This window comes from Magnolia sinica, chromosome 8 (assembly GCF_029962835.1).
Source record: "Magnolia sinica isolate HGM2019 chromosome 8, MsV1, whole genome shotgun sequence".
NCBI lineage: Eukaryota > Viridiplantae > Streptophyta > Magnoliopsida > Magnoliales > Magnoliaceae > Magnolia > Magnolia sinica.
This window is the reverse complement of record NC_080580.1, coordinates 59,353,059-59,372,367: the sequence shown is the minus strand read 5'-3', so window position 1 is coordinate 59,372,367 and position 19,309 is coordinate 59,353,059. Positions and strand designations below refer to the sequence as shown.

At 36.2% G+C, this 19,309-nt stretch overlaps 1 non-coding gene across 1 annotated transcript; it reads left to right on the top strand.

Annotated features, from left to right (window-relative positions):
- Window positions 1–301: 301 nt before the first annotated feature.
- Window positions 302–408, top strand: LOC131254414 (small nucleolar RNA R71). The gene has a single exon (XR_009175529.1). It is a non-coding gene; the product is annotated as a small nucleolar RNA R71 (small nucleolar RNA).
- The last annotated feature ends 18,901 nt before the right edge of the window (window positions 409–19,309 follow it).

The following is a 19,309-nucleotide window of genomic DNA, read 5'->3' as shown; positions in this document are numbered from 1 at the left end:
TTGTGGAGGTCCATTATTTAACATTAAAGCATCCACTTTCTTTGTCAGGCTATCAATTTTGGCATAAAGATCTGGCGTGACTCCTACCTCATATATACCACCTTTCTTCTGTGGTTGGGGACTCCTTTCACCTCTATTTGAGTAGTCCCATTGCTGGGAATTTTCACACAAGGTCTCAAAGAAATTCCACGCTTCAACATCACTTTTGGTCATGAATGACCCTCCACTGGTGGCGTCAACCATGCGACGGTTTTGGGGTGTCAGACCGTCATAGAAGTATTGAACTTGTTGCCACTTTTCAAAACCATGGTGTGGACATTTAAGAAGTAAGTCCTTCCATCTTTCCCAACATTCATGAAAGTGCTCACCCTCTTTTTGTGTGAAATTCGTAATTTCTCTACGGAGAGCATTAGTTTTGTGAACTGGAAAGAACTTGTTTAAGAACTTCTTAGACAGTTGGTCCCATGTAGTGATAGTCCCAACTCCTAGAGAATTCAACCATGCTTTCGCCTTATCCTTCAAAGAAAAAGGAAAAAGGCGCAAACGGATCGAATCGTCTGAAAAGTTTTGGAACTTAAAGGTGGAGCAAATGTCTAAGAATTCTTTCACATGATGATATGGATCCTCCTTATCTGAACCATAAAAGGATGGCAACAGTTGTATGACCCCAGGTTTAAGTTCAAAGTGTGCTGCTGTGGTGGCAGGCAACACTATACATGAAGGCGCATTGAATTGGACAGGAGCTGAATAATCTCTAAGAGCTTTAGTTCCATTCTCTTCCGCCATTTCAAACAGGATGTTTCTAAATCTTCTATGAAAGGTTCTTTCTATTTCAGGATCAAAATGTGCTAGTTCTATGTTCAGAGATCTACGTCCTAGCATAAACTATGTTATCAATATAAGAAAGAAAACTAAACTAAGATGCAACCTAAGATGAATAAAACTAAAGGAAAAAGTTATGAATTCCTAAAAACAAGAGAAAGTTATGTAAACGAGAATTGGAAGGAAGAACCCGAGAAAAGGAGATGATTGATGTATGAAGAATAGGGAGCTCCTCCTTTTGAAGACAATGTTATTTAGCAGCTTCCTTCCTCAATTCCTGTAAACGAAAAGAAAATAAAAATAAATTAAATTCCTAAAATAATGCTAGAAAAAAAATCCTAAGCAACGGTTAATTTCTAAAAAAGAAAGTTTGTAATCTTAGAAATAAAAACTAAGTTAGTTTCTAAAAAGGAAAAAAATTTCTAAAACTAGAAAATAGAAAGTTACTTGAAAGAAGAATCAGAATCTAGAATTAGAAAATAGGAAATTTCTAAAAATAAAATAAAATAGCCTAGAAATAGAAACTTTCTAAAAAAAATAAAAAAATTTACCCTAACGCTAGTAAAAAAAATAAAAATAGAAATTAAAAAAAAAAAAAGAAAATTTGGAAAGAGATTACCAAATTAGTAGTTTATGTCAGGTCCCTACAAAACAGGCAATAGGTTAGTTTCTAAAAAAATTTACTAAAAAAAAAATTTAACCGAAAGTTAGTAAAAAAACCTAAGACTATGAATTATGATAAGAGAGAATCTTAAATCCAATTGGACCGAAACAGTCCCCGGCAACGGCGCCAAAAACTTGATGTTTTATTTAAACCAACCTGATTTAAATGATTTTAAACTCGCAAGTATACGAATCAGATGTAGATATGGTACGTATTACGAGATCGTTCCCACGAGGACTGGTCGTCACAATTCAAAATTAAAGACTCTTCTTAACTAATCCAACAAATATTTGCGATAGTAATTAAATAAACTAAATAAAAATCAATGGAAATATAACTAAGAATAATGAGGAAAGTTCGATCAAAGAGAAGACTAGGACTTTCGAATCCACCCCTAATTATCATGAACCTTGTTTTACCTGTTGATTCACCCTAATTCAGATTGATATCAAAATAAATAAAGCGCACTCTATGTCCTTGGTCAGGTACACAGAATGTATAATTCCTTAAAGCATATGGATCACATCTTTCCATCCATGGTCAGGCATGGAGAGATGTAAATTCCTGTTTCTTCCTCTATAGGAACCTGTTCATGGTCAGACACAAGCACCTAGAATAGTAATCCAAACAACGTCCATAACTAGACTTTGGTCGAGCTCTTAGAATGGAGGAGTACGGATATTTCAGTTAAGCACAGTAGAGAAAGAAACAAACCAATCAAATTCAGATGAAATCAACACTTACAAGAGTCATTCAAATTAGGGGCTTCATCTCAGCCCTAGCTAGAAATTTAGCTACTCATGGAATCAAGAAGGAAGACGGAAAAATAATATTTATAAAAGAAAAATTCCATCCTCTCTTCCCTCTTGCTTGAATCTGATGTCTTCGCTCTCTTCCCTCTCCCTGGCTTCCTTCCAAAACGAGCTTTCCCTTCTGCTTTTTCTCCTGTCCAAAAAAAACAACGAACTACCTCTCTCAAACGGGCCTTTCAAAACGAACCTTTTCTTCTCTCCAACAAAACTCTCCCTCTCTTGCTTTTTTTTCTTGGATCTGTTCTTCCTGGCTCCCTCTCTCTCTTTCTTATAGCAGCTTAGGCGGTGGAGGGACGTTTTGGAAACGCTGTCGCAGCAGCAGCCGCGTGCGGAACTTCTTTACGCAGCCAAGATCAGACGCAAAACAGCCCATCTTTCCTTGGTCGGTTTTCAAATAAATACCGTCCCTTAGGACGTTTTCCAGTCTTCTACATGATGGACGGATCAGATCTTCCATCTGATCAAGTGTAGTGGGCCACAACAGGTACGGAAATCGGACAGCGTCGGTCGTGCGTAAACAGGGCGTGGCATTGATCGCGCTGCGACGTTGGTGGGGCCCACTATTGACATTATCTTCAAAATCCAGTCCGTCCATTAGATTGACATTGAAAAATCGGTCGGACATGCTCAATTCTAGATCAAATTCATGGTGGCTCACAGGGTTTTAAACCCACCATCCATTCTGCTTTTGAACAGTTAAAAAACGATCTCTACTGTTATCTGAAATAACGCCACCTAGGCGATGGTAATATGGGCCATTATGGTCTAATAGACGGTCCAGATTGGACCCACGAGTCGTGATGGTGGCTCACAACAGGGGACCGCAAGTCCCTGTTTCCGTTTCTGTAAAGCCAAAAACGGAAATTTCTTTTTTTCTTTTAAATTTCGTCGGTCAGCGCCTGCTGACCGACCTTGAACGTATGGATGCACCGCCGGTGTGCGTCTGCACTGTGTGCATGCAGTGCACATGTGAGGTCCATCATGATGTGTGCACCGAATCTCCTCCGTCCATATGACTTTCCATGTAATTTAAAGTGTTAATACCAAAGATGAGCCATATCCAGGGACCAGGTGGGCCCCACTTAAGGAATTAAAGGGCTGATATGGCCGTTGGGCCACTTCTCGAGATATCCAATGGTTGAAATTTAATATGTACGGTTTATTTATGGCCTCCAGGCTATGCATGAAGTTTCAAGTCAATCGGATGGCGGGAACCATGTGATCTTGCATTCTGGACCATTTTCGGGCCTTTTTAATGTGAACGGCTTGATTTCCTCGGATCCCTGGCATGTGAATTCTTCAGTATTAGTTCCCTTGAGTGCGTCCCTTGCTCTGGTGACTTTGGAACATCAAATCCATGCTTGTAGTGCTCTTTTTCCATCAACGCTCCTGATTTCATCCTGTAACAAAAATATAATTAAAATATCCCGTTAAACATTATCATGTACGTAAAATTAGGTAATAAATGGGGTCTGATATGTAATATTTGACCCTCATCACATTTTCATAATTATTGTTGATCTAAGAGTTTTGTGAAATCTAATGGTTCTACATGGTTGTATGCACCTTTCTAAACAATTCTTACAAATGAACTTACATTTAAATCACTGTGGATGACATGTTATTTAATTCCTTTAAGGAAAGTTTCATATGTCAAACCACATGATGGATGGTCCTGTCTTAAAATCAATGGTCAGATGGCTTAGTCTAGTGCATGAAGATCATTCCCAATGGTCAAGTTCATGTTGGGAGATAGATGTAAGGTTAGGTTAGCTAGAATGGTATCGTACGCGTGTACATATCATGTAAAATTTCATGGTAACACTCATGAACTTTCAATACTCGGGTATTAAAATGTTCGAGGTGTTACACATGATGACTTTATACCCTAGTGACATCAGGGTTATGACCTCCACAGGCATATCTGTAAATGTTAAGGTTTTTAGCTCCAATATTGTCAAATTTTGTAGTGCCAAAACCTCTCTTGGAATCTGTGTCTTTTGTAGCTCATCTACATAATGAAGTCTCTGCATCTCTTAAGAACAAGGGTCTTTAGTTCAAGAACTTCAAAGGCAAGTGTACTTGTTCATGTTCATGTACAACATCAAGAAAGAATTCAAGTTCTCAAGCTTCAAGTGTTCAAGATTTTCAAAGCTTCTTACAAGTCACGACAAACGTTTCTAGTCTTTGAAACTCAATTTCAAGCTTTAATGATAGTCAGTTTCAAGCTTCAAGAGTCTTAAGTCAAGCTTCATCCTATGATAAGATATCAAGCTTCGTAAACTTCAAAGAACGACTATCAACTGAAGAAAAAGAAGACTCTATGTTCATTCTTCACTAACAAGGTTTGGGTGACCTTAGATTGACCTTAGGGTAGGTCATTTTGAATACATAATTCAATTGCTCATTTTATAAGTGAATAAACTGTTTCTTAACTACTCCTAGACTCTGTTCGACTAGTCCTAGCATTGGCTCGACCAGTCCAAGAAATTTCACGACCAGTCCTAAGGTTGTTACAAATTTTTGGAATTTTTTAGTTAAGCCACGACTAGTCCTGGAGACTACTCGACCGGTTGTGTGAACAGTGCACGACTCATTCACGACTAGTCCTGCAGTTATGACTCAAACTCCAGTGACTAAATCAGACTCCACACAACCAGTCATGGAGGTCAATCGACCGGTCGTGGATGGCCTACGACCAGTCGTGGAACGACTTTCTCTTATGGCGCTCAAAATTACAAAAATCCGTTGGTCCTACGACCAGTCGCAGTGTCCTCAGGACCAGTCATGAATGTGATTTCTTCACTTATAAATAGTCGACGAATTTCAGAGTATTTCATTCAATTAAAGCTAAATTAATACGATACTCTGAGAGATAAGTTAGTCATTGTTTTAAGCTATATTGTGCTCATTTAATATTCTTTTTTATTAGCTTTCTTTGCATTTGATTTTGAATTTTTGCATTCCAATTTGATTTGAAAGAGGGATTAAAGTATTCCCATTTCTTGGAATCAAAATCAAATCAAGCTAGCTGAAGGTACTTTAAATCTAAAATCAATTTAGAACCTAGAACCATTTCATAAGTGAGTTTGGACATTAAACTTCAACGTTGAACTTCTACTCCAACTTGGTTCTTCCGGGCTGCATCTCAAGGAGAATATCCAGGTATTTTACACTTTTTGTAAATTCCTTTGTTTTGGTTTTAATTGAGATTAAGCCAGAAAAATCTTTGTTTTGGTTTGTCTGAGGTGACCCAGAAACTCAGAGTGTGGGGTTTTTTGAATTGTGTAAGCCCACTTGAAAGACACAATTGTGAGGGTTTTAGGTGAACTTGGAAAAACCTATTTTCATAGTGAACGCTAATATCCATTGTGCGAGGATATTAGGAGTGGAGCAGTTGTGTGGCTGTTGTTTAATAGTTGGTGTACACACAGGTGAACCACTATAATTCTTTGTGTTTTGTGGTTGTGTGGTTTCTTTTTGTTATTCTTTTTGGTTCAAGATTGTGGGATGTATTTGTGGATGTGAATGTTGTAATCTTTACATTTCATCATTGTGGGGAATGTTGTAATAGCTTAGATTTCCTTTCTTGCTATTTCCTTTTTATTTCTCTTTGGTTTGAGTTTTTGATACACAAATTGTTCTAGTAAGGTTGTCCTGCCATAAACCCTTGGTTTTTATGGTGTAAGGTTGTCCTTAGAACAACATTTGTATCAACCTCTCAATATTAGAAATTTGGGGTTGTTGCTTCCTTTATTTATTTACAATTCATTAGGCTATCTTATTGTTTAATTTCGCTGTTATTTTTTTAAATTGGCATAGTACTATTCACCCCCCCCCTCCTCCCTCTAGGACATATAGCTCGTCCTTTTCAAGTGGTATCAGAGCCAAATAGCTCATTTTAATTGTTATTATGTTTTTGATTAATTTCCTTAGCTACTCGATCTGAGCTTTGTAAGATGTCAAATTATGATAGCCTATCAGTCACTAGGCCTCCACCATTTGATGGCTCCAATTATGCCTATTTGAAGGCCAAGATGAGAATTTTCTTAAAATCCATGGATGAGAGTGTGTGGCAAGCCACAGTGACTGATTGGACGCCTCCTACCACTGAAGTAACTGGTATCGATGGATCCAAATTTATCAGAATTACACCTTATTTCTCTTAGACTACTTCAAAAAAGTGAGAGTAGTACTAATGCAAAAGCACTAAATGCAATTACTTGTGCACTATCATCGGATCAATTCATTAGAATTATATCCTATGATACTACAAAGCAAGCTTAGGATATTTTAGAAATGACACACGAGGGAACAACAATTGTCAAGAAATCTAAAGTACAAATCCTCAACTAAATTTGAGGAAATACGTATGGAGGAAAGTGAAACTTTCATGGACTTTTATACTAGATTGAATGACATTGTCAACTCTATGTGGGGTCTTAGCAATAAAATCCCAGAAAGTAAAGTGTGTGCAAAGATACTACGCTCACTACCTGAACGGTTCAATTCAAAGGTGACTGCGATCCAGGAACTTCGTGATACGGACAATATGAGGGTAGAAGAATTAGTTGGGTCATTACAAACCTATGTGTTAAACTTTAAAGCTCCTAAAGTTAAATTCATCACCCTTAAATCTTCTAAATGTTTTTCTCAAGAAAATAGTAGTAATTCTGATTTAGAAAATTCTAAAGATGATATGGCCCTTTTAGCTAAAAAGTTGTACAAAATTTTCAAATGTAAAAAGAGGGTTAATTTTCAAAAATCTAATGATAAGAAAAGATCTAAATCTAAAACTTGGAAATCTTTAAAAGATAATCAATATTACAACTGCCATGAATATGGGCATTTAGCGAATAAGTGTCCTAAAAAGGACAAATCTAAAAGGAAATGTATGCTAGCTACTTGGGATGATTCTTCTGGCACTGAAGTCTCTTCTGAATCAGAAGATTCTGAAACCGAGTCCGACAATGAAGTTAAAGCCCTTATGACTCTAGCCATTCACTTTTTTAGAACATGATGATTCAACTAGTGAAGAAAATCTGAATAGTAATCATGAAAATGAAGCAGATCTTCAAGATGTTTATAAATGCCCTATATAAGGAAAGTTGTAAAATTGCCTTAAAACTAAAACTTCAGAAAAAGAAAGTTTTTGAAACTTAATGAAAATTTTGATACTCTTGTTTTAGAAAAATCCCACATTTTAGATTATTTTGAAAAAACTAAATGCGACTTAGATTTCAAAACTTCGCTTATTGAAAATCTTAAATCTGAAAATGAAAAACTAAAACTTGAAGTCTCTTCACTTTTGAGTTTGAAAGATACTTAGAAGTATGCCCAAGGTGATCCAAGTTAGAAAAACTTCTATTTGGATCAAGAAAATGTGGCAACCAATCCAATTTGGGCTACGACAAAAATATTCCTCCCAAATGTAAGAATACTCCTAAGTTTGTAAAAGGAGAGTCTTTAAACTCAAAAGGGAAAAGTTCAAATCAAAATTTTTCTAAAAATACTAAAACTTTTCAATCCTTAAAACCTAAAAATAACAATTTCAACAATAAGAATCAGAATTGTAATCCTTTAGCTGAGAAAATTATTGATTTACCTAAGGAGCTCTTAAAATCTACCTCAATGGGTCAGTCTTATAACAACTACAATCATAGGAAGACCAACTATACCCCTAAACCCAAAACAGTTCTGAAATGGGTTCCTAAGGTTACTTGTTTGGTTGCCCATACGACTTTCAAAGCTTTAAGCCATTCAAAGTGGTACCTAGACAGTGGATGCTCCAGACACATGACCAGTGATAAAGGTTTATTCACCAATCTTAAAGACATGACTGATGGTTCAGTCACATTTGGTGATGGCAGCAACTTCAGGATTATTGGCCAAGGTAGGGTTCAACTTTCTAACCTCCCTTTATTTAAGAATGTTTTATATGTAAAAGGGTTAAAACACAACTTGTTAAGCATTTCTCAAATATGCGATAAAAATCATAGCATAAAATTTTCTAACCTAGGGTGTGAAATTTTAAATAAAAATGGTTCTGTAATATTAACTGGTCACAGAACTTCTGAAAACTGCTATATTGTAAGTGACTCTAGCTCATCTAATTTATCGTGTTACATGGTCCATACTGATGAGATTGAGTTATGGCATAAATGCCTTGGACATGTACACTACCGCAACTTATATAGATTGAGCAAAAGAGAGTTAGTAAGAGGTCTACCTAAAATACAAAAAATAGATAAAATATGTGGCAAATGCCAGATTGGCAAGCAAACTAGGAGCTCTCACAAAAAGGTGGACTCTAATGCCACATCTAAACTACTCGAACTCTTTCATATGGATCTTATTGGACCAACTAGAGCGGAGAGTCGAGGTGACAAAAGGTACATACTGATAATTGTAGATGACTTTACCAGATATACCTAGGTAGTCTTCTTAAGAGACAAATCAGAAACTCTCGATGAAGTTAAAAGGGTACTTAGACGTATCCAAACTTATAAAGAAACTCAAGTCTGTAAGATCCGTAGTGATCATGGATTACAATTTGAAAATAGTAGTTTTGAAAAGTTTTGCAGTGACCAGGGAATATTACATGAATTCTCTGTGCTTAAAACACCACAACAAAATGGTATAGTAGAAAGAAAAAATAAAGTGCTTCAAGAAATGGCAAATGTAATGTTAAATAGTATAAAGCTCCCTAAAAATTTTTGGGCCGAAGCCGTCAATACTGCATGTTATATAATTAACCGCGTCTATACTAGAAAATTAAATAATAAAATAGCTTACGAAATTTGGTTTAATAAGAAGCCTACTATCAAATACTTTCGAGTGTTTGGCAACAAGTGCTATATTTTATGTGACCGAGAAAATCTCGGTAAGTTCGACACTAAAAGTGATGAAGAGATATTTTTAGGGTATGCGCTGAATAGTCGAGCATATCGGGTTCTTAATGAAAGGACTGGTGTGATTCAAGAGTCTATTAATGTGGTTATTGACGATCACTTGAATACACCTATCTCGAGTTTATAAAATAATAAAGTATTTCTAATTGATAAGCCAGATTCTTCATCAAGTCAAAATAATTCTGAACTAAGGACTATTAAGGACCATCTAACTAATCAAATTCTTTGAAATCCTCTCACTAGTGTACGCACTCGTAGACAACTAGAAGATGTGTGTAACTACGTGTGCTTTACATCTCAGATAAAACTGGCTAACGTAAAAGAAGCTCTTACTGACGAAAACTGGATAGTTGCGATGCAAGAAGAGCTTAATCAATTTGTTAGAAATGATGTTAGGTACTTAGTTCCTAGACCTAAAGATACACACATTATTGGAACTAAGTGGATTATTAAAAATAAGTCTAATGAACTTGGTAATATAATTCGAAACAAGGCTAGGCTGGGAGTACAAGGGTACACTCAAATCGAAGGCATCGATTATGATGAAACCTTTATCCTAGTAGCTCATCTTGAATCAATAAGACTATTTATATATATTGCCTGCTTTAGAAAGTTCAAAATTTATCAAATGGATGTAAAGAGTGCTTTTTTAAATAGCGATTTACATGAAGAAGTGTATGTTAAACAACCAACGGGTTTTGAAGACCCTAAGAATACTGATCATGTCTATCACCTAAAAAAGGCTCTCTACGGTTTAAAACAAGCTCCCTGGGCATGGTATGAAAAATTGACTAAGTTTTTACTCAGTCATAACTTTATAATGGGAAGTGTTGATAAGACATTATTTGTGAAGAAATATAATGATCACATTCTAATAGTACAAATATATGTTAACGATATTATTTATAGATCTACCTATGCTAACATGACTATTGAGTTTATAGATCTTATGAAATCTAAGTTCGAAATGATCTTGTTTGGGGAATTGAATTATTTCCTAGGGTTGCAAGTTAAACAACAACATGATGGTTTCTTTATTTCTCAAACCAAATATGCTCTGAACTTAGTTAAAAAGTTTAGATTTGAGAATGGTAAGAATTTTGATACTCCTATGAGTATGATTCTAAAACTCTTAAAGGACTCTACAGGTAAGAAAGTGGATCCTAAATTGTATCGCAGTATGATAGGTAGTTTGTTGTATTTAACTGCAAGTCGACTTGATATTGCATTTAGTGTAGGAATTTGCGCTAGATATCAATCTGACCCTAAAGAGTCTCATTTAACTACTGGTAAGCGGATTATGCAATATGTCGCAAGTTTATCTAATCTGGGTCTTTGGTATCCACATGATACTAGTGTTCAATTAGCGGGTTTCACTGATGCTGATTGGGCTGGTAATGTTGATGATAGGAAATCAACTAGTGGTGGTTATTTCTATGGTGGGAACTGTCTAGTTTCTTAGCAAAGTAAGAAATAAAGTTCTGTATTGCTCTCAACTGCTGAGGCTGAATACATTGCAGCAGGAAATGCATGTACTCAGCTTATATGGATGAAAAGAATGTTAAGCGATTACGGAATTGCACAGGATTCTATGGTTTTCTATTGTGATAATTTTAGTGCAATTAATATATCTAAAAACCCAATCCAACATTTATGAACGAAGCACATTGATATTAGATATCACTACATTCGTGAATTAGTGGAAGAAAAGATAATTTCTTTAGAATACATTCCGACCGAGACTCAACTTGCTGACATTTTCACTAAACTGCTTGACAAAAGCAGGTTTAATAAATTAAAATTTGATCTTGGTATGTACAATTTGAATTAATTTTTCATGCATTTTTATATCATATTGTATATATTTATTATTTTAATTGATTAGAATTTCAAATTTCATGAAAAATGCGTATTTTTTGCTATGCATGACTAGTTGAGTACTTCCTCAATCAATCATGGCACGACCGGTCGATCACGTCCTTGACCAGTCGTGTAACGTGGGCTAGTACTTTATTGGGGGGGGGGGGGGGAAACCCTTTTCTTCCTCATTTATGCTTTCTCTCCAACGAGTCTAAGCTCAACCGGTCGTACCCACCTTCCTAGATCTTCAAGGTTAGTACATTAATTCCATTTTTCTTGTAGATTCAAGTCCATATCACTTCAGTTTCACACTTGAAGTGATTTATTTCTTGTTTCTTTATGGTTTTTGGGGTTTTCTTCTCCAAAATTTGATTTTGAGAAAACCCACTCTACATCTTTTACAACCTCTTGATTTCTTGTATTCCTAGTTGCAAATGGATGCTAGAGGTAGAAAGAAAAACTTTCGTGGACCTTCAACTTCTAGATCGATGCCTTTAACAAGGTGCTGCCTTTGGTCAACCAAAGATGATCCTTCCTATGTGCGGGATTTATAATTGTGCAATGTTACTGTTGAGTGAGCTGTACATGTTGAACATATTGCTCCATTTGGACTCCTTCCTTTTCTCCAATCTGTAGGATAGGCTAACATTCTATATTGGGGTGGGCAAGCATACCGGTCTATTGCGCAAGCTATGTTTGCATGTATTTCTGATTTTTTAACTTAGAATTTAACCTTTATTATTGCAACTAGAGAAGGTCCATTTAAAATGGACCAACATCTGATCTCTGCTTTAATGGACATACCTATTAATGATGAAGGTATTCCAATTATCTCTCTAGTTGATAAACCATCTGAATCAGAAAAATGTATGCTTACTAGAGCATTGTGTAATATAGATGCGTAATGGAGTCAAAATGGGAATGTACTTGCTTCAAAGTATTTGTTACCCAGATATAGGGTCCTTCATAGGATATTTATTTCAAATCTTTATCCATGTTTTGGTAAAAAAATTGAATTCACCTCTTTCATGGTTTGAATACTGCATTCTATCATCTCTGGTAGATCTGTTTGTCTTCCTTCTTTAATCTGTCATTCCATTATATAATTCTGTCTCCATCCTGGACACAGTGATATCCCTTTTGCATATCTTATGACTATGTTAGCCACTCATATGTTAGTAGCTATGCCTGTTGGAGAGGCTTCCATTCAACACCTTATTTTCAACAACTCTAATATTAATAAAATGAATTTGCGGTTGGCTGATGGCGAAGTTAGTGAGGGTGTTGGTTGAGCTGAAGCTGTGAATGAAGAAGGCGATTTACCTCCAGATGATATTAACATGGTCGATATCTTTGATGAGATCGAATTAGATTCTGAGGCTGACCCTGACTATCAGCCTTCTGATTTTGCTGAAAGGTTACATTCTCTGGAGGAACAGGTGGCTCAGATTCATGTAACCTAGGATTCTTAATTTGCTTATATGTGTAAATATATAAGGCACATTAACAAGGGTTTACACCAAATTGATCCTTCTATTCCTGCTCCCTCTTCAGGATCTGATTAGTATTATCTAATCTTGGCTTGTGATAACTTTACTGATACTTGGATTTATTTTATCTTTTGAGATAGTACTTGAACTTGATTTATCATAGTTGTACTTGGTTGAACTCGGTTACATATGGTTCAACATAACTTGCTTATGGTTTTATATTTTATCTATCTTGATCTTTTATTCCTCAATACTCTTCTTAATCTTCCTTCTTTATCTACTTCCACTTCCATTATTGTTTCCTTCCTTTATCATATTGTGACAAAAAGGGGGAGAATTTTGGCATGCTTAATATATGATGATTATGGTATATTGGTATATGGCATGTGGATTATATATGGATTATGGATTATGGATGAATTAATTGTGGATGATTCTATTTTGGTGAAGGGGAGTTAAAGTAAGGGGGAGTATTGTTGGTGGAATTGTTGTTTGATGATTGATGCAATTGATTACTGGTGTATGATTATTTAACCAGGTTGTAACTGGTTTCTTTTTATAACTGGTGCATGATTCTTTATGCGTATATTGTTTATATTATTGTGAAGTGTGTTTTGTCGCAAATTTGACAAAGGGGGAGATTGTAAATGTTAAGGTTTCTAGCTCCTATATTGTCAAATTTTGTAGTGCCAAAACCTCTCTTGGAATCTGTGTCTTGTGTAGCTCATCTACATAATAAAGTCTCTACATCTCTTAAGAACAAGGGTCTTTAGTTCAAGAACTTCAAAGGCAAGTGTACTTGTTCATGTTCATGTACAACATCAAGAAAGAATTCAATCTCTGTTCATGTACAACATCAAGAAAGAATTCAAGCTCTGTTCATGTACAACATCAAGAAAGAATTCAAGCTCTTAAGCTTCAAGTGTTCAAGATTTTCAAAGCTTCTTACAAGTCACGACAAACGTTTCTAGTCTTTGAATCTCAATTTCAAGCTTCAATGATAGTCGGTATGAAGCTTCAAGAGTCTCAAGTCAAGCTTCATCCCATGACAAGATATCAAGCTTCGTAAACTTCAAAGAGCGACTATCAACTGAAGAAAAAGAAGACTTTATGTTCATTCTTCACTAACAAGGTTTAGATGACCTTAGATTGACCTTAGGGTAGGTCATTTTGAATACATAATTCAATTGCTCATTTTATAAGTGAATATACTATTTCTCGACTAGTCATGGACTCTGTTCGACTATTCCTAGCACTAGCTCGACCAGTCCAAGAAATTCCTTGACCAATCCTAAGTTTGTTATAAATTTTTAAAATTTTTTGTTAAGCCTCGACTAGTTCTGGAGACTGCTCGACCGGTCATGTGAACAGTGCTCAACTCTTTCTCGACCAGTCCTGCTGCTACGACTCAAAGTCTAGCAACTATTTCAAGTTCCACACGACCAGTCGTGGACAGGTCATGACCAATCGTGGAGGTCCCTCAACCGGTCGTGGATGGTCTACGACCAGTCATGGAACGGCTTTCTCTTATCACGCTCAAAATTTTAAAAATCCGTTGGTCCTATGACCAGTCGTAGTGTCCTCAGGACCAATCGTGAATGCGATTTCTTCACTTATAAATAGTCTACTAATTTTAGAATATTTCATTCAATTAAAGTTAAATCAATACGATACTCTGAGAGATAAGTTAGTCATTATTTTAAACTATATTGTGCTCATTTAATATTCTCTTTTATTAGCTTTCTTTGCATTTGATTTTGAATTTTCGCATTCCAATTTGATTTGAAAGAGGGATTGAAGTATTCCCATTTCTTGGAATCAAAATCAAATCAAGCTAGCCGAAGGTACCTTAAATCTAAAATCAATTTAGAACCTAGAACCATTTCATAAGTGAGTTTGGACATTAAACTTCAACATTGAACTTCTACTCCGACTTGATTCTTCCGGGTTATATTTAAAGGAGAATATCTAGGTATTTTACAATTTTTATAAATTCCTTTGTTTTGGTTTTAATTGAGATTGAGCCAAAAAAATCTCTATTTTGGTTTGTCTGAAGTGATCTAGAAAACTCAAAGTGTGGGGTTTTTTGAATTGTGTAAGCCCACTTGAAAGACACAATTGTGAGGGTTTTAGGTGAACCTAGAAACACCTATTTTCATAGTGAACGCTAATATCCACTGTGCGAGGATATTAGGAGTGGAGCAATTGTGTGGCTGTTGTTTAACAGTTGGTGTACATACAGGTGAACCACTATAATTCTTTGTGTTTTATGGTTGTGTGGTTTCTTTTCTTTATTCTTTTGGGTTTAAGATTGTAGGATGTATTTGTGGATGTGAATGTTATAATCTTTACATTTAAGCATTGTGGGGAATGTTGTAATAGCTTAGATTTCCTTTCTTGCTATTTCCTTTTTATTCCTCTTCAGTTTGAGTTTTTGATACACAAATCGTTCTAGTAAGGTTGTCTTGCCATAAACCCTTCGTTTTTATGGTGTAAGGTTGTCCTTAGAACAACATTTGTATCAACCTCTCAATACTAGAATTTTAAGGTTGTTGCTTCCTTTATTTAGTTACAATTCATTTGGCTATCTTATTGTTTTATTCCGCTATTATTTTTTTAAATTTGGCATAGTCCTATTAAACCCCCCCCCCCCCCCCCCTTAGTACATATAGCTCGGCCTTTTCAATATCATGGATAGCCAAATTGGATACCGAAAATATTTGTTCAAGCATTAAGGCGCTATGGATGTCCTTAGGTAAAAGTCCATAAACCCTTGTGGTACTAATAGGATGCTTTGACATTAAGACAAAGTAGATAACGTGAGTGCCCGAGTGCCGAATACCAGTAGGTCGCGTCTCCCATCATATCATAATCGGTTGAAAATGAGTGTGACTTTATCCTCCCAAGGGTAGGGGGCCATAAGCTAGGTTGAGTTTAACCAGCTCACAAATGGGTCTGTTATCGACGAGCCCAGGTGGGCATTGGCATGCCACTGGCAAGGCAGATAGTGAGGTCTCTTCCACTCACTTGGTCATGTGCAAGATGGGGCGGAGACTCCAGTGATATTTCCAGCGATGAACGGTTCTGATATGTTGACTAGTTGAGGATTAGCATGTTTGCATTGCATCTCTAGTATATGACATTCAGCCACATAGGCCTTGGAGTGCATAGCCTTGGTATGGCTAACATCATTTATGAATTTGCCAGTTTAACCCTCCATCATTTCCACTTACTCTGAAAATTGCATGCTTGGCACATGCATTGCACACACACGCACACACTCTCTAAGCTTCGTAGTAAGCTTACACACATTCATTATATACAAGTTATGCTAGACTGTAGTAGCATTGAGGTAGGAGCATGTGCTCGATCTTTTGGAGTTTTGTTATATCATGTATTTTCTTTTCATCACTGTACTTAAAGATTATATTAGTCGATATGTGGTGATGATGTTTTGTGACTTGGGTACACTTGTGGTCATGCTCCTTTACAAAAACAAATCATCCTCAAAATTCTCCTTATGGGATCCTAAGATCAGAACCTTGCTATGGAAGCTAGGATTCGAGAATGGTGTACTACGGAGGCTGCCGGCACAGGATTCAGCGACTAGAAATTCTGTGAACCCGGTTCCTAAGTTTGGGGTGTGACACATTGTCTACTAGGATCCTAGTAATAGGACATCCATCCAAATGGGTTAAAATACGGTTTGAGGTGTTATGTCCTATCAGTAGTGGGCCTATCGATAATTACTCTATCAGTAGTGCCATCGGTCGTTACAATGACCATGTCAGCATGCAATGCCTTGTCTTGTTTCTCCTCATCATAAGGGAAGGAAGCGTGTTGAATAATAGTCGGGGAAGCATGTTCTTCCACATATCCAGGAATTGTGTTTGGCTGAGTTGCTCTTGCCTGGAAATCAAATGGTAAAGTGAGTACCATGTTGTAATGAAATACCATTGGTGACAACAAACCAAAAGCAATGCTATTATAGAAACATTGCCCCCTAGTGTATCAGACTCAATCTCATTAGTCTGACTATGGGTTTCATTCACCATGGGGTTAATTGGTGAATCAGTCGTTGTATCCTTTGGCATGTCTACAGTGGACGTAAATTCACCAAGCAGCCACTCCTTTATGGGGAAGCAATCCTCGCTAAAATAATCCAACAAGTTGTCAGCACTATCTTCTTCTTTAATACTAACTAGTGTCCTGATGTTTTTAAGAGGAGCATTACTCTCCTAATTAGTGGGTAAAGTGTAAATGTTATGTTTTCTAACTCATATGATTGCCAAATTTTATAGTGCCAAAACCTCTTGGAATCTGTCATGTACATGTACCTCATATTCAAGACTATGCTTCTCATGTACAAGAACAAAGGCATTTACCTCAAGAACTTTAAGTGCAAGATTACATGTTCATGTCAAGTACAACACCAAGTGTGAATTCAATCTTTCAAGCTTCAATAGTTCAAGCTTCGTCCAAGTCGAGACAAGTTCTTTACTTTGAACCTCAAGCTCAAGCTTTAATGTTAGTCATATTCAAGCTTCAAAAGGCTCAAGTTCAAGCTTTATCATCTCAAGCTTCGTGAACTTTAAAGAACAACTTTCAACTGAAGCAAAGAAGATTCAATGTTCATACATCATGTATCAGGTATGAATGACCCTAGATTGACCATAGGGTAGGTCATTTTGAATACATAATTCAATTGGGTCACTTTATAAGTGCATAGTCTATTTTTCGACTAGTCTTAGCTATGTTTGACTAGTCTTAGCACTGGCTCGACCAGTCCAAGAAATTCCTCGACTAGTCCTGAATTTGTTTATAATTTTTAGAATTTTTTGTTAGAGCCTCAACCATTCTTAGAGACTTCTCGACCGGTCGTGTGAACAATGCTTAACCAGTCCTGCAGGCTCGACTCAAAGTCCAGCAACTAAATTGAGTTCCACATGACCAGTCGTGGACAGGACTCGACCGGTCGAGTAGGTCCTTTGACCAGTCGTGGAATAGTCTTATCTTATCGCGCTCAAAATTTCAAAAATCTGTTGGTCCTACGACCAGTCAAGCCGACCTTAGGACCAGCCGAAGATGCGATTTTTACACTTATAAATAAAGCACAAATTTCAGAGTTTGGTATCTATTTCAAGCAAAATCAATACATCGCTCTGAGAGATAAGATAGTGATATTCTTAAGCTATCTAGTTCTTATTTCATATTCTCTTTAATTAGCTTTTTGCATTTGATTTTGTATTCTATATTTCAATTTTATTTAAAAGAGAGATTGAAGTATTCTCATTTTTTGGAATTAAAATCAAATCAAGCTAGCCCAAGGTGATTTAATTTAAAATCAATTTAAAACTTAGAACCTTTTCATAAGTGAGTGTAAACATTGAACATCTACATTGAACTTCTACTCCGAATTGGTTCTTCCGGGCTGCATCAAAAGGAGAATATCCAGATAAGTATTTTACAGTTTTCGTAAATTTATTCTTTTGGTTTCATTGAGATTGTGCCAGAAAAATCTCTTTATCTTTGCTTGTTTGAGGTGATCCAGAAAACTCAAAGTGTGGGGTTTTTTGAATTGTGTAAGCCCACTTGAAAGACACAATTGTGAGGGTTTTAGGTGAACCTTAAAAAACCTATTTTCGTATTAAATGTTAATATCCACTATGTGAGGATATTAGGAGTGGAGTAGTTGTGTGACTGTTTTTCTAAACAGTTGGTGTACACACAAGCGAACCACTATAATCTCTGGTCTTGTGGTGATTGATTGAATATTTCATTTTGTGAATGTTTGTAATTTCCCTTTATGCATTTGTGGAGAATGTTATAATTTCTTTTATGCAAGTGTGGGAATGTTGTAATAGCTTGGTTATTTCCTTTGTTATTTATTTCTTTATTCCTCTATATTAGTTTGAGATTTTGATACACAGACCGTTCTAGGAATCAAGTTGTCTTACCATAAACCTTTGGTTTTTAGTGTAAGGTTGTCCTTAGAACAACATCTGTATCAACCTCTCAATACTTGTACACTTGAGGTTGTTTTACATTTTCGCATTGTGGATTGTTTATGTGCTATCTTTATTAATTTGTTTAAATTCCACTGCTAATTTTTTAATTTAGCATAGTTCTATTCACCCCCCTCTAGGACTCTTAGCTCGGCTTTTTCAAGTGGTATCAAAGCCTAATAGCTCGTTTTAATTATTATTTCTTTTGGGTTAATTTCCTGAGCTAATCGATTTGAGCTTTGTAAGATGTCAAATTTTGATAGCCTTTCAGTCACTAGGCCTCCACCATTTGATGTCTCCAATTATGCCTATTAGAAAGCTAGGATGAGAATTTTCTTAAAATCCATGGATGAGAGTGTGTGGCAAGCCACAGTGACTGATTGGACGCCTCCTACCACTGAAGTAACTGGTACCAACGAATCCAAAACTATGAAAGTCACACCTTATTTTTCTTGGACCACTCTTCAGAAAAGTGAGAGTAGTGCCAATGCAAAGGCTCTAAATGCAATCACTTACGCACTATCATCGGATGAATTCAAAAGAATTATATCCTATGATACTGCAAAGTAAGCTTTGGATATTTTAGAAATGACACACGAGGGAACAACAATTGTCAAGACATCTAAAGTCCAAATCCTCAAAACCAAATTTGAGGAAATACGTATGGAAGAAAGTGAAACTTTCATGTTCTATATAAGATTAAATGACATTATCAACTCTATGAGGGGTCTTAGTGATAGAATCT